At 42.2% G+C, this 15,068-nt stretch overlaps 1 pseudogene; it reads left to right on the plus strand.

Moving 5' to 3' along the window:
* The first annotated feature begins 823 nt into the window (after positions 1-823).
* On the plus strand, positions 824-13,109 carry LOC111968898 (snake venom 5'-nucleotidase-like; annotated as a pseudogene).
* The last annotated feature ends 1,959 nt before the right edge of the window (positions 13,110-15,068 follow it).

A 15,068-nucleotide genomic window follows, 5' to 3' on the forward strand; every position in this document is an offset into this window, starting at 1 on the left:
TATGCTGGATCATAGCATACACTTCCGTTCAAAAGTTTGGGGTCATTTAGAAATGTCCTTGTTTTTGAAAGAAAAGCAAATTTTTTGTCCATTAAAATAACATCAAATTGATCAGAAATACAGTGTAGTCAATGTTAATGTTGTAAATGACTATTGTAGCTGGAAACGGCTGATTTTTTAATGGAATATCTACATAGGCGTACAGAGGCCCATTAGAGTGTCTAGTTTGAGAAACAGACTCTTCACAAGTCCTCAACTGGCAGCTTCATTAAATAGTACCCGCAAAACACCAGTCTCAACGTCAACAGTGAAGAGGCGACTCCGGGATGCTGGCCTTCTAGGCAGAGTTGCAAAGAAAAAGCCATATCTCAGACTGGCCAATAAAAATAAAAGATTAAGATGGGCAAAATAACACAGACACTGGACAGAGGAACTCTGCCTAGAAGGCCAGCATTCCGGGGTCGCCTCTTCACGTTGGCGTTGAGACTGGTGTAATGTACATTTTACTTGACACTGAAAACAGAATGCATTGAAGTGTTGCCGAATGAAACTGAATGAAGGTTTGCATATATTTAGGCCATATAAATCCAGCGTAGCCACATGGTAATTATAGTGAGGCACTGTGTGGAAAACATGAATGGGTATTCATGTGGTCTTAGCTCCTCAACTAAACCTACCATTGTTCTGTTGTGGAGAAAATTATAGGGACAGACGACAACGGCAAACAACATCCGAGGCCAAGTATAAACATGTGTTAACACTTAACTACCCATGTACACGCCTACTAAATTAGTTTAATTTGGAACTGGAGTCTAGGCACAGAGCATATTGCACAGTACAACGCTTTGATATGAGTGAAATGGATGTGTGGAGGACTCTGCCTCCGTGCATGCCTTTGGCTTCGCTCTTTTTCTTCATGCATTTTGAAAGTGTGTCAACTTTCGAGCTTACATTGCTACACACACCCAACGATGCTCATGCTCGATTGAGGAGAAATAGTAAGAGTCGGGTAAATGTAGCCCAGGTAGTCCTTGTTTTGGCGGAGTGGCCAGGAGGTTCACAAAAATAGCAGACATTCCGGAGCAAAGAACGGAATGTGTTATTGCTGGATGCTGGCGATCAGTTTCAGGGTACTGTCTGGTTCAACTACTACAAAGGGGAGGAAGCTGCGTATTTCATGAACAAGCTTGGATATGATGCGATGGTAAGCCATTTCCATCAACCTTGATGAATTGTGAATTAGGTATAGAGTTACATTTTATCACACTTTATCTTCTCAGTATCTCACAACACACACACACACCACACACACACACACACACACACAAACACACACACACACACACACACACACACACACACCCACACACACACACACACACACACCACACACACACACACACACACACACACACACACACACACACACACACAACACAGAGACAACGGAATATTTAATTCATATAATCATGTAGTGAGACAGGTAACAGTTATCTTTCCCTGGCTTTCAGGCATTTGGAAACCATGAGTTTGACAATGGAGTGGAGGGCCTGCTCCGCCCTTTTCTGCAGCAGGTGAACTTCACTGTTCTCAGTGCCAACATCAAGGCAGATGCAACACTCGCCCCAACTATCAATGGTTACTATCAACCCTACACAACATTCACGATGGGCTCTGAAATAGTGGCTGTGGTAGGTTACACCTCAGTGGAAACTCCAGTCTTATCCTTACCAGGTAAAATAGATGGTTTGATTGATGGATCATTTGATGGGTTGCTCGCTTAATCACTAGCTTATTGGAGGAATTTCAGGTCAAGTCACTCAGTTGTGTGACTCACGTTAAACTTTTCTATTGTGTACACTCCAGGTCCACACCTGATCTTTGAGGATGAGATCAAAGCCTTGCAGGTCCAGGTGGATAAACTGATCACTCTTGGTTACAATAAGATCATCGCACTTGGTCACTCTGGATTTGACGTGGATATAGACATCGCCAAGCGAGTGAAAGGCGTGGACCTGGTCATCGGAGGACACACCAACACTTTCCTCTACACAGGTGCCCAATTATTCAGTTGTTACATTGTCATAGCTCTGTGATTACAGCTCTAGATCATAAAAGAAAGTTGAACTATGTGGATGTGTAAACAGTGTCAATGTCCACCATGTCAGCCTTTCACAAGTATCCTCTTAGGTTTTATCATATCAGTCACATTTTGGGAGTTTCTTGTTCAGCAAGGAAATACACTACCGTTCAAAAGTTTGGGGTCACATAAAAATGTCCTTATTTTTGAAAGAAAAGCACATTTTTTGCACAGAAATATAGTGCAGACATTGTTAATGTTGCAAATAACAATTGTAGCTGGAAACGGCTGATTTTCTATGGAGTATCTACATAGGYTTACAGAGGCCCACTATCAGCAACCACCACTCCTGTGTTCCAATGGCACGTTGTGTTAGCTAATCCAAGTTTATCATTTTAAAAGGCTAATTGATTATTAGAAAACCCTTTTGCAATTATGTTAGCACAGCTGAAAACTGTTGTTCTGATTAAAGAAGCAATAAAACTGGCCTTCTTTAGAATAGTTGAGTATTTGGAGCATCAGCATTTGTGGGTTCGATTACAGTCTCAAAATGGCCAGAAACAAATACCTTTCTTCTGAAACTCGTCAGTCTATTCTTGTTCTGAGAAATGAAGGCTATTCCATGCGAGAAATTGCCAAGAAACTGAAGATCTCGTACAACGCTGTGTACTACTCCCTTCACAGAACAGCGCAAACTGGCTGTAACCAGAATAGAAAGAGGAATGGGAGGACCCGGTGCACAACTGAGCAAGAGGACAAGTACATTAGAGTGTTTAGTTTGAGAAACAGACGCCTCACAAGTCCTCAACTGGCAGCTTCATTAAATAGTACCTGAAAAACACAAGTCTCAACGTCAACAGTGAAGAGGCGACTCCGGGATGCTGGCCTTCCAGACAGAGTTGCAAAGAAAAAGACATATCTCAGACTGGCCAATAAAAATAAAAGATTAAGATGGGCAAAATAACACAGACACTGGACAGAGGAACTCTGCCTAGAAGGCCAGCATCCCGGAGTCACCTCTTCACTGTTGATGTTGAGACTGTTGTTTAAAATAATAAACTTGGATTAGCTAACACAATGTGCTGTTGGAACACAGAAGTGATGGTATCTGATAATGGGCCTCTGTACGCCTATGTAGATATTCCAATAAAAATCYGCCGTTTCCAGCTACAATAGTCATTTACAACATTAACAATGTCTACAATGTATTTCTGATCAATTTGATGTTATTTTAATGGACAAAAAATGTGCTTTTCTTTCAAAAACAAGGACATTTCTAAGTGACCCCAAACTTTTGAACGGTAGTGTATGTTACTAACCAAATTGAGATATTGGCATAATTTGAATGAAGCACACACTGTCAAGTGTCAATGTAGCCTGTCAATGTTAAGACACAATGATAAAATTAAAATGTGAAATAGTCAAGTGGGAGGAAGATAGATAAAAGGCCTGTTTGTCATTGTAGGGAGTGTCCCATCTTCAGAGGTGCCGACGGGTCCCTACCCCTTCATGGTGAGGTCTGAGGACGGGAGAGATGTCCCTGTGGTACAGGCTTTTGCCTTTGGGAAGTACCTGGGATACCTCAAGTTGGTCTTTGATAAAGCCGGGAACGTGGTGAAGGCGAATGGAAACCCCATCCTGCTGGACAGCAGCATAGCCCAGGGTAAACTACTGGAAGAGTTGTGACTTACCATCTGGATCTGACTGATAACAATAGACGTCAATATGCACTAGCCAACACAGTGGTTGTTTTGGCGGTGTCTGAGGTGGAACTGCGTTATAGCTGTCAAACCAGAAGAAGATCATTGTGTTAACTTATCGCGGACACTGCTATTGGATGCAACAAAACAACATGCGACTTTATATCAGACAAATCCTATGCAGCCGCATTACAAGTTYGAACACTCTAATGCGTGATGTACTATTGTCTACACATCGATTTGACATATTTATATCATCGCTTGAGCCTACACCTTCTATTGTGGTTTTGAACTTTTAACACAGTAGAGATACTAGGAAGGGAGTATTTTTTGACACTCCCTTCCTATCGGCTCATACCGCAGTTACGCAGTTAGTTATCTCCAACACCGCCAAAACATCCACTATGCGGATGTCGGACAACGCAGGTTAACGCTCGATCTGATTGAATCGAGGCCTAACTGCAGTCATTGCTTTCCTCTTTTGCTGAACATTCATTCAAAGCCATGTTTTACACAAAACAACATGACTCCTGTCTCTGTCTGTCAGATCCAGGTATCCTTGCTGATGTTGACGAGTGGAAGAAGAACTTGGCCCAGTACTCGTCTCAGTACGTGGGGAAAACCCTGGTGTATCTCAATGGAACCTTTAATGAGTGCCGGTTCCGAGAGTGCAACCTGGGGAACCTCATCTGTGACGCAATGGTGAGTACGTAGCAGAAGCTTTCACCATGCGGAATATCATTCTCAGCCCAGGTGGAAGTATCTCAGTCTTCTGTCCATTACAGGTGGACTTGCCCCAGATTGAGGGCTTTCCCCTATACTGAAGTGTGTGACCATTGTGTTTCCACTGACTCTTCTAGATTCATCACAATATCAAGTATGCAGATGAGATCCAGTGGAATCACGTCAGTTTATGCATCCTGAACAGTGGAGGCATAAGGACCGGAATTGATGAAAGTCACAAAAATGGTGTGTCATACCTCATAATGGGTTCATAAGGTGTTTGAAAGTTCTGCAAACTAATTTAAGAATCCTTATATTACTAACTAAACAGTCATTTTAAAGTGGAAAAAGTAGCCACTTTACAGTGATGCCATTCATGACTTCAGAAATGAAGGTCCTCACTTCTACAGTGTGAGGCTGTCCTAATAAACTTCTTCAGTGTGAGGCTGTCCTAATAAACTTCTACAGTGTGAGGCTGTCCTAATAAACTTCTTCAGTGTGAGGCTGTCCTAATAAACTTCTTCAGTGTGAGGCTGTCCTAATAAACTTCTACAGAGTAAGGCTGTCCAAATAAACTTCTACAGAGTAAGGCTGTCCATATTATGGACACCATACATTTATTCTACATTGTTTTCTCAAGGCACCATCACCATGGAGGAAGTTATATCAGTCTTACCATTCGGGGGCACTTTTGATCTGGTGCAGTTGAAGGGATCAACCTTGAAAAAGGCATTTGAAAACTCTGTCCGAAGATACGGGAGCAGCAGAGGAGAATTTCTTCAAGTTTCAGGTACCAGTCAATAAGTGATTATTTTGGGCACTGTGGTTGAAAAATATAATTGGACGATATACTGTACATTATATTTATATTTTACATTCCTTTGAATGAAACACCACTCCTGTAATACACTCACTGTGGTCTTTATAGATTTTACTTAATTCCTTCCTGTACTTTTTGTATACAGTTTATTGACCAACAAATTGTATTTTTGGATCCCACTGCTGCCACCAAATGTAAAGATTGATACTAAATCCCTTTCTGGCTGCTTCAACTTCCCAGGAATCCATGTTGAATACGACCTGTCACGGTCGGTGGGGGACCGTGTGACGTCCTTGAGCCTCCGCTGCTCTCAGTGCCGTGTGCCCAGATACGAATCCCTGGATCCAGACAGGCTGTACAAGCTGGTCCTACCATCCTACATTGCAGACGGAGGAGATGGTTTTACCATGATCAAGGAGGAGAAACTGAAACATGACACTGGTGAGTCCATTGGGCAGGGTGAGATGGTTTGAACAGAACAGGGGCCTGTTCAGGAAGGTGCAAAGATACAGAACTTTCACATTGAAATGACCGTCTGTCATGGAGGATAGGGAATTATAAAATTGTTTGTTTGGATCCTAGATGCTGACTGGACAAGCAGCGTTCCAAACCATGCTGTATTGGTGGTCACAGGCACACTATGGTCGCTAACAGTTCCACCTGAAAATGATCACTGCGCCTCATAAGAATATCATGTTCATGTTGCTGTCGAAACATCTCTTGTATTTATCTCAACTCGCACAATATTTCCCTTTGCTTCCAGCCTAGCATTTAGCTTGGTACAGCAGTACCAGTACCAGATCAATGTGGAGCTATGTACAGGTATTACCAGTACCAGATCAATGTGGAGCTATATACAATGCGTGATGTACTATTCTGAACCAGTACCAGATCAATGTGGAGCTATATACAGGTATTACCAGTACCAGATCAATGTGGATCTAGAATATAGTCTAGTGAGTGTGTATATGGTGTGTATAAAGTCTAGTGAATGTGTGTATATGGTGTGTATATATAGTCTAGTGAGTGTGTATATGGTGTGTATATAGTCTAGTGAATGTGTGTATATGGTGTGTATATATATAGTCTAGTGAGTGTGTATATGGTGTGTATATAAAGTCTAGTGAATGTGTGTGCAGTCAGTGCAAGATAGAGTCAGTGCAGATAGTTTAGGTATTATTAATTGACTATTTAGCAGTCTAGCTATTTAGCAGTCTTATAAGCTGTTTTGGAGCTTGTTGGTCCTAGAGCTGATGCTCCGTTACCGTTTTCCGAACTGTAGCAAGGTGAACAGTCTATGGCTTGGGTGSCTGGAGTTTTTGGCAATTTTTCAGGCCTTCCTCTGACACGGCCTGATATAGAGGTCCAGGATGTAGGGGAGCTCGGCCCCAGTGATGTACTGGGCTGTCCGCACCACCCTTTTGTAGCGCTTTGCGATCAAGGGCGGTGCAATTGCCATACCAAGCGGTGATGCAGCCAGTCGAGGTGCTCTTGATGGTAAAGCTGTAGAACGTTTTGAGAATCTAAGGGCCCATGCCAAATCTTTTCAGCCTCCTGAGGGGGAAGAGGCGCTGCCGTGCCCTCTTCACAACTGTGCGGGTGTGTGTGGACCATGTTAAGTCCTTAGTGATGTGGATGCCAAGGAACTTAAAGCTCTCGACCCACTCAACAATAGCCCCATCGATGTGGATTGGTTAGGATACGTTCTTATATTCACTGTGGGGATGACATCGTCAATGATGACATCGTCAATGATGAAGCCTGTGGCTGTTGTGCTAAACTCCTCAATTTAATTATGTAGCAACATGCCCAAAAGAACTAACAACCAGATTTTTGTCTGGACTATATCTTCTTGTGGAACCCTAACAACGCCATTTACCTGTGACTGTATTTACATTTACATTTAAGTCATTTAGCAGACGCTCTTATCCAGAGCGACTTACAAATTGGTGCATTCACCTTATGATATCCAGTGGAACAACCACTTTACAATAGTGATCTAACTCTTTTAAGGGGGGGGGGGGTTAGAAAGGATTACTTTATCCTATCCTAGGTTATTCTTAAAGAGGTGGGGTTTCAGGTGTCTCCGGAAGGTTGGTGATTGACTCCACTGACCTGCGTCTGAGGGAGTTTGTCACTGGTGCCACACACTACACATAAACACTAGCAGACGAGAACCCATAAACACATAAATGGACACAATCATCAAATTAGCAAATACAGACACTTTCAAGCTAACCACAGAATCAAGCAGTGAACAGTTTGACTGGGCTGAGCGGGAACTGTACTTCCTCAGAGGTAGGGAGGCGAGCAGCCAGAGGTGGATGAACGCAGTGTCCTTGTTTTGGGTGTAGGGCCTGATCAGAGCCTGAGGTACGGAGGTGCCGTTCCCCTCACAGCTCCGTAGGCAAGCACCATGGTCTTGTAGCGGATGCGAGCTTCAACTGGAAGCCAGTGGAGAGAGCGGAGGAGCGGGGAGGAGCAGGTGACAGTGAGTAGAACTTGGGAAGGTTTGAACACCAGACGGGCTGCGGCTTCTGGATGAGTTGTAGGGGTTTAATGGCACACAGGCAGGAGCCCAGCCAACAGCGAGTTGCAGTAATCCAGACGGGAGATACAAGTGCCTGGATTAGGACCTGCCGCCGTTCCTGTGTGAGAGCAGGGTCGTACTCTGCGAATGTTGTAGAGCATGACCTACAGGAACGGGTCACCGCCTTGATGTTAGTTGAGAACGACAGGGGTGTTGTCCAGGATCACGCCAAGGTTCTTAGCACTCTGGGAGGAGGACACAATGGAGTTATTCATGGCACAGCACTTCCTGGTGTGCCTTATTGCTTAAATTATGTGAGCTCTAATCATTACATTACACCTCACTGAATAAACTCGAGAAACCAAATTGTATAAAGTGCATTTGGAAAGTATTTCAGACTCCTTGACTTCTTCCACATTTTGTTATGTTTATAGCCTTACTCTAAAATGGGATTTCAATAATATTTTCTCATTAATCTACACACAATACCCCATAATGACAAAGCAAAAAAAGGTTTTAGAAAATATTGCAAAACTAAAATAGAAATACCCTTATTTACTTAAGTATTCATACTGTTTGCTGTGAGACTCGAAATTGAGCTCAGGTGTATCCTGTTTCTGTTGATCATGCCTTGAGCTGTTTCTACAACTGATTGAGAGTCCACCTTGGAAAAAATTTCTATTGATTGCAAATGATTTGGAAAAGGCACACACCTTTCTATATAAGGTCCCACAGTTGACAGTGTATGTTAGAGCAAAAACCAAGCCATGAGGTCAAAGGAATTGTCCGTAGAGGTCCGAGACAGGATTGTTGTCGAGGTACAGAGAGCTGGGGAAGGGTACCAAAACATTTCTGCAGCATTGAAGGTCACCAAGAACCAAGTAGCCTCCATCATTCTTAAATGGACGAAGTTTGGAACCACCAAGACTCTTCCTAGAGCTGGCCGCCTGGCCAAACTAAGCAATCGGGGGAGAAGGGCCTTGCCAAGGAGGTGACCAAGAACCTGATGGTCACTCTGACAGAGCTACAGAGTCCCTCTGTGGAGATGGGAGAACCTTCCAGTTACGACGGAAGCCACTCCTCAGTAAAAGGCACATGACAGACCGCTTAAAGGACTCTCAGACCTTGAGAAACAAAAATTCCTCGTGGTCTGATGAAACCAAGATTGAACTGCTGCTTGGCCTGAATGCCAAGCGTCACGTCTGGAGGAAACCTGGCACCATCCTTACGGTGAAGCATGGTGGTGGCAACATCATGCTGTGGGGATGTTTTTCAGCAGCAGGGACTGGGAAACTAGTCAGGATCGAGGGAAAGATGAAACAGAGCAGAGTACAGAGAGATCCTTGATGAAAACCTGCTCCAGCGCGCTCAGGACCTCAGACTGGGGCAAAGGTTCACCTTCCAACAGAACAATGACCCTTAGAACACAGCCAAGACAACGCAGGATCAGCTTTGGGACAAGTCTCTGAATGTCCTTGAGTGGCCCAGCCAGAGCTCGGACTTGAACCCAATCAAACATTTCTGGAGAGACCTGAAATAGCTGTGCAGCGACACTCCCCATCCAATCTGACAAAGCTTGAGAGGATCTTCAGAGAATAATGGGAGAAACTCCCCAAATACAAGTGTGCCAAGCTTGTAGCTCATATCCAAGAAGACTCGAGGCTGTAATCGCTGCCAAAGGTGCTTCAACAAGGTACTGAGTAAAGGGTCTGAATACTTATGTAAATGTGATATTTCAGTTTTTATTTTTTAGAAATGTGCAAAAATTCCTAAAACACTGTTTTTGCTTTGTCATTATGGGGTATTGTATGTAGATTGATGAGGGGGGAAAAACAAGTTAATAAATTTTAGAAAAAGGCTGTATCGTAACAAAATGTGGAAAAGGTCAAGGGGTCTGAATACTTGCCGAATGCACTGTATGTACTGAAGCCCTGTTGGTAGTGAAATTGAATGAAAAATAGGAATAAATTACCCCTGTGCCTCATTATAAATTACAAATATGCTCATGTAGTAACTATTTTGGAGGACAAATATCCAATTCTCAAATGAGAAATCATGTTCTCTGTTTTCTGAAAATGCCTTTGAGTTGTTGTAACCTCAGTTTAATGGGCCGTTGGACGTGGCTGTCTCATCTGGTGAGCGTCTGTGTCAAGGTTATGACAAAACACTAGTTTAGGAGACCATGGTGTCATCCTCCTCGATTTGACTAGCAACATCCCAATGAGCAAAATATGTTGATTTAGTTGAAAATACATATTTTCAACATCTTGTGCTCACTGGGATACAGCTAACTAAGTAGTTTTCCTTATGACCAACAAGCAACCTTTAAAGGTTAGCATTCAGTGTTACATTAGAATTGGTTGCCAGTTCAGAGTGTTACATTAGAATGGTTGCCATTCAGTGTTACATGTAAGAATTGTTTGCCATTCGTGTTACATTAGAATTGGTTGCCATTCAGTGTTACATTAGAATTGGTTGCCATTCAGTGTTACATTAGAATTGGTTGCCATTCAGTGCGTTTAGCAATTAGAATTGGTTGCCATTCAGTGTTACATTAGGAAATTGGATTGGACATTCAGTGTTTACAATTAGAATTGGTATGCCATTAGATGTTTACATAGGAATTGGTTGTAACCCCGATGTTAATTAGAATATCGTATGCCATTCAGAGTACATTAGATTGAGTTTGCCATTTCAGTGTACATTAGAATTGGTTGCCATTCAGTGTTACATTAGAAAATGTTCACATACAGGGTCTGGTGTATGTCCGACCAGTGAGTGTCACTCAAGAGTAACAGCAGGTGTTACCATGAATTAGCATTGTGTGAGCTCTGGGCCTGTTAAACACTTCAGAGTTGTTTCCGAGACCCAAAGTAAATATTTGACAGAAGCACATTACTGTACGTACAATCTAAACAACCTTTCCTTAAACATTTTTCATACATGAAAAAATACTTCTGTATTTGTCCTCTAAAAGCTAAAACACTGCACAGATGAAGGCGTTGGCTCTGCTGCTGTAAGACTGTAATACTGTATATGACATTACATTACAGAAAATATTAAATAAAAGGCCTTCAACTTCCAGAAAATATCTGTGAAAAAAGTATCCTAGTTACATGAACGCGTAAGCACTTGAAGAGACCCATTATTACTTCACGAGTACAGGCTTAAAATACTTGTTGACTTTGCTTATGGGGGTGTATTGCATGTCATCCAGGCTTAAAAATATGCCATTACAATGCAGTAAACAAATTCACAGCTGGTTCAAATGATCTTGTTAATAAACATGGTTTTAGCTAATATTGGTTGTGGCAACCTTGATGCCTTACCTCAAGCCATACAGTGAGTGAATACTGTAGTGCATGTAAAAAAAATATGTAAAAAATCTATAACCCCAACAGAGGATTAAACTCATATTTTCTATACTATCGCCTATAGGTGATCTGGACATCTCGGTTTTCGCCAACTACATCAAGGAGATGAAGAGGGTTTACCCAACTGTGGAGGGCCGCATCAAGTTCAGAAACTCATCCGTGGCGGCTGGGGCCAACTGTCTGACTTTGTTACTGCTAGGCCTGCTGTGGGCCCTGTCCACAAGCCTATGAGAAATTATTTCCAGAAGATCACAATATGGCAGGTTTCTGTGGTGATGTGTCACATATTTACATTTTTCTAAAACGGCTGCTGTTTACGAGAAAGAGCATTATACTATTTCAAGAAATAATGTATTTATATTTGCATTACTACAGTATACAGTAATGACTTTGTTTTGTCACTTTTATAGAGTCATGTATATTTGTATTTTTTTGTTGTTGCAATTTAGTCGTATTGATTGACATGTTTGTGAAAGTTAATGAAAGCAAAATATTTTAGGTTAAAACCTTTTGATACTCTCAGACCTCTCAAAGATTTAGTAGATGAAGAGCTGGTGCATGTCAAATGTGTATTTTGCATGCAGGATATACAGCAGAGTGCCTTCAGAAAGTATTCATACCCCTTGACTTCTTCCACATTTTGTTGCATTCCAGCCTGAATTTAAAATGAATTAAATAGATTAAGTCAAGTTGTATGAATATTTTCTGAATGCACTGTACAGTAAGTCTGACTGTCCTGTGTGTTCAGGGGAGCTGTTGTGTTTCCACTGAAGTGATGACAGTCCGATGAAGGAATCTAAAGAATTCTCACCATTTAGCTCTAAGGCAAGCCAAATCAGATTTGAAAAAACCCATGGTATTAAAACATCACTATTTCCAAATCTTTCCGGGAAGGCATGCCTGCAAGCTGCCAATGACAGCGGCAGAGTGCAGACTAAAATGAGTCATGGCTCTGAACATGTGCATGTTTACTTCATGATAATTATAGGCCTATAAGGGCACAAGGCGAGACCCAAATGCAGACAGAKGAGGCAGATGGTAGAGCTCCAATATTTATTATAACAAAGGGAGTAGGCAAAGGCAGGTTTGGGACAGGTGAGAGTTCATAAACTAGGTCAGAGTCCAAACAGTACCAGGGGATAGGCAGTCTCAAGGTCAGGCCAGGCAGGGGTCAGAAACCAGATCCGAGTCCAAGGAAGGCTGTTGGTCAGAACAGGCAGAGTCGTCAGGCAGGCGGGTTCGGAGTCAGTACAGGCAAGGGTTGAAACCAGGAGGACTAGAAACAAACAGAGACCGGGAAAAATAGGAGCAAGGAAAACCGCTGGTTGACTTGGCAAACAAGATGAACTGGCACAGAGAGACAGGAAACACAGGGATATATACACCGGGGATAATAAGTGACACCAGGAGGGGGTGAAGACAATCACAAGGACAGGTGAACCAGATCAGGGTGTGACAAGGCCAGACAAGAAACGATGTGGGGAGGTTTACAAAAGCAGCGACCAAGTTTGATTAATGAGTCTTCAGACATGTTTCTTTTATTATCACAATCATGTTCAGTCACATCCCCTTTTTTCAGTATTATTGTTTATGAATCAGTAAAAATGATCACAAGGGCAGCGGTATGAGTGGTTTAAGTGCTGTATATACAGTTTATTCCAACAACATGCAGCAGATGAAGCAGAGACTAAAGCCAGACAATCCTCTTGCCACGTCCATGGAGCCATGTTAGTAGCAGTCTCCTGCTGTCCCTGCTGCTGGTTGAAAAAAAAAACACATCAAATCCACATGTTCAATGTATGTATAAACACTGAAGGCTGTAAAGCCCAAACATCTGTGTATGCTGATGCAGTGAAAATAATTAAAAACATTGAATAACGAAGTAAGCTTTATGTGACATATTTTTGTGTGGACCCATTACACATTTTTGTTTGTATTAACAATGATTATAGGATGAATGTTCTGCTTTATCAGTCRGTAGAGCCAAACATCAGCATTTCAATAAAGTGAATTAAACATTTAAAAGTATTGTCTGGAAAAGTCGTGTGAATCAAATTACATGTTCCAACACCTACTAGAGACTCCTAGCAGACATGCAGGTGCCTCACTTTCAATAAGTTACATTGAAATAATCATAACATAACTCAACAAATTCCTCATCAGCCTATCAAAGTACAGTCCCAAAGACCCTCTAGTCCAGGGGTAGGCAACCCTCGTTCTGGGCACTCGATGTTTTTGGTTTAACTTACCTGGAAGACCAGATGTGTTGAATTAAGGCAATCACTGATCAATTAGCTCAGTTGATTAGATGTGGTGCCTAGTTGGAACAAAACCCCTGCAGTACCTGCGGCACTCCAGGAACAGGGTTGCCTACCCCTGCTATAGTCCATTGGCATAGCCCTGGAGGACCGATACCGTTCGTTCCATTGTCAATAAGTCCATGAATTGCCTTAACCAAATGTCCATGCTGAAGCACTGCGGTTACGCACATTGCAATTTATAAGTACTGTCCATTTGACTGATAGCATCACTGCATTGGCCTTCCTTTGTGTATTTCGCATCCCACTGTGCTGCAGTGAGAGACACACCCAAGTCTTGTAGAAATGTTGCTGTTTGGGGAGGAGGCCAACCAGATTGTATAAGGTGTAAACCGTTCCTTTCCCATTAGCAGCACCCCTCAGTTTGTTGTCCATCACACACCAATACCCTTTGAGGAAATACATTTTTTTTAATTGATTTGAGCTGCAAATAGAGTAAAAATGTCATATCATTCAGACCAGACTCTGCTATCAACTCTTTAAATGGAATGATATCTTCGTCCCCACCTGACTGATGTTTTGAAGTTGCCAGGTATCATTAGCCAGTGTCTTGCCACCTGCAGTAAACAAGGGATTGTTCCTTATTGGACAAGGGATGGATGCACCATCGATAACCTTTTATGCCGTCTGGTTAATGATGAGTGAGAAAGTTAGACGCACAAATATCATACCCCCAAAACATGCGAACCTTTCACCATTACAATAACAGGGAAGGTTAGCATTTTCTTTGGGGGGGTATGATATTTGTGCATCTAACTTTTCACATACTGTACATAAAGTAAACCCCTTCCACAGTGATCATCTCCATGAAGTAGTTCTGGTTGTGTTTCTCCTCTGCTCTCTCCGATCGGTTGGCGTTTTTCTTGAACAGGTCATTGAAGAGCTAGGGAGTTAAAAACAAACAGCACTTTAAAATGCAGTGGAGAACATTACAACATGAAAGAAAACTTCCAGCAATAGGATTATATTTCTAGGATCGTTTCCCATTTGGCTGGGCTATCAAATGGCTCTCCTAACTAAAAACACTTGTCAGCTGAGGTAGGCAGTTCTCTGCTGCCAATGACTGGAACGAATTGCAAAAATCACTGAAGCTGGAGACTCATATCTCCCTCACTAACTTTAAGCATCAGCTGTCAGAGCAGCTCACAGATCACTGCACCTGTACATAGCGCATCTGTAAATAGCCCATCCAACTACCTCATTCCCATATTGTTATTGTTATATAATTTTTTGCTCCTTTGCACCCCAGTATCTCTACTTGCACATTCGTCTTCTGCACATCTATCACTCCAGTGTTTAATTGCAATTACTTCRCCACTACGACCTATTTATTGCCTTACCTCCATAATCTTACCTCATTTGCACACTGTATATAGATTTTTTCCTATTGTGTTATTGATTGTATGTTTGTTTATTCCATGGTTAACTCTGTGTTTTTGTTTGTGTCGCACTTCTTTGCTTCATCTTGGCCAGGTCGCAGTTGTAAATGAGAACTTGTTCTCAACTGGCCTACCTGGTTAACT

This window comes from Salvelinus sp. IW2-2015, linkage group LG9, assembly GCF_002910315.2.
Source record: "Salvelinus sp. IW2-2015 linkage group LG9, ASM291031v2, whole genome shotgun sequence".
Classification (NCBI taxonomy): Eukaryota; Metazoa; Chordata; class Actinopteri; order Salmoniformes; family Salmonidae; genus Salvelinus; species Salvelinus sp. IW2-2015.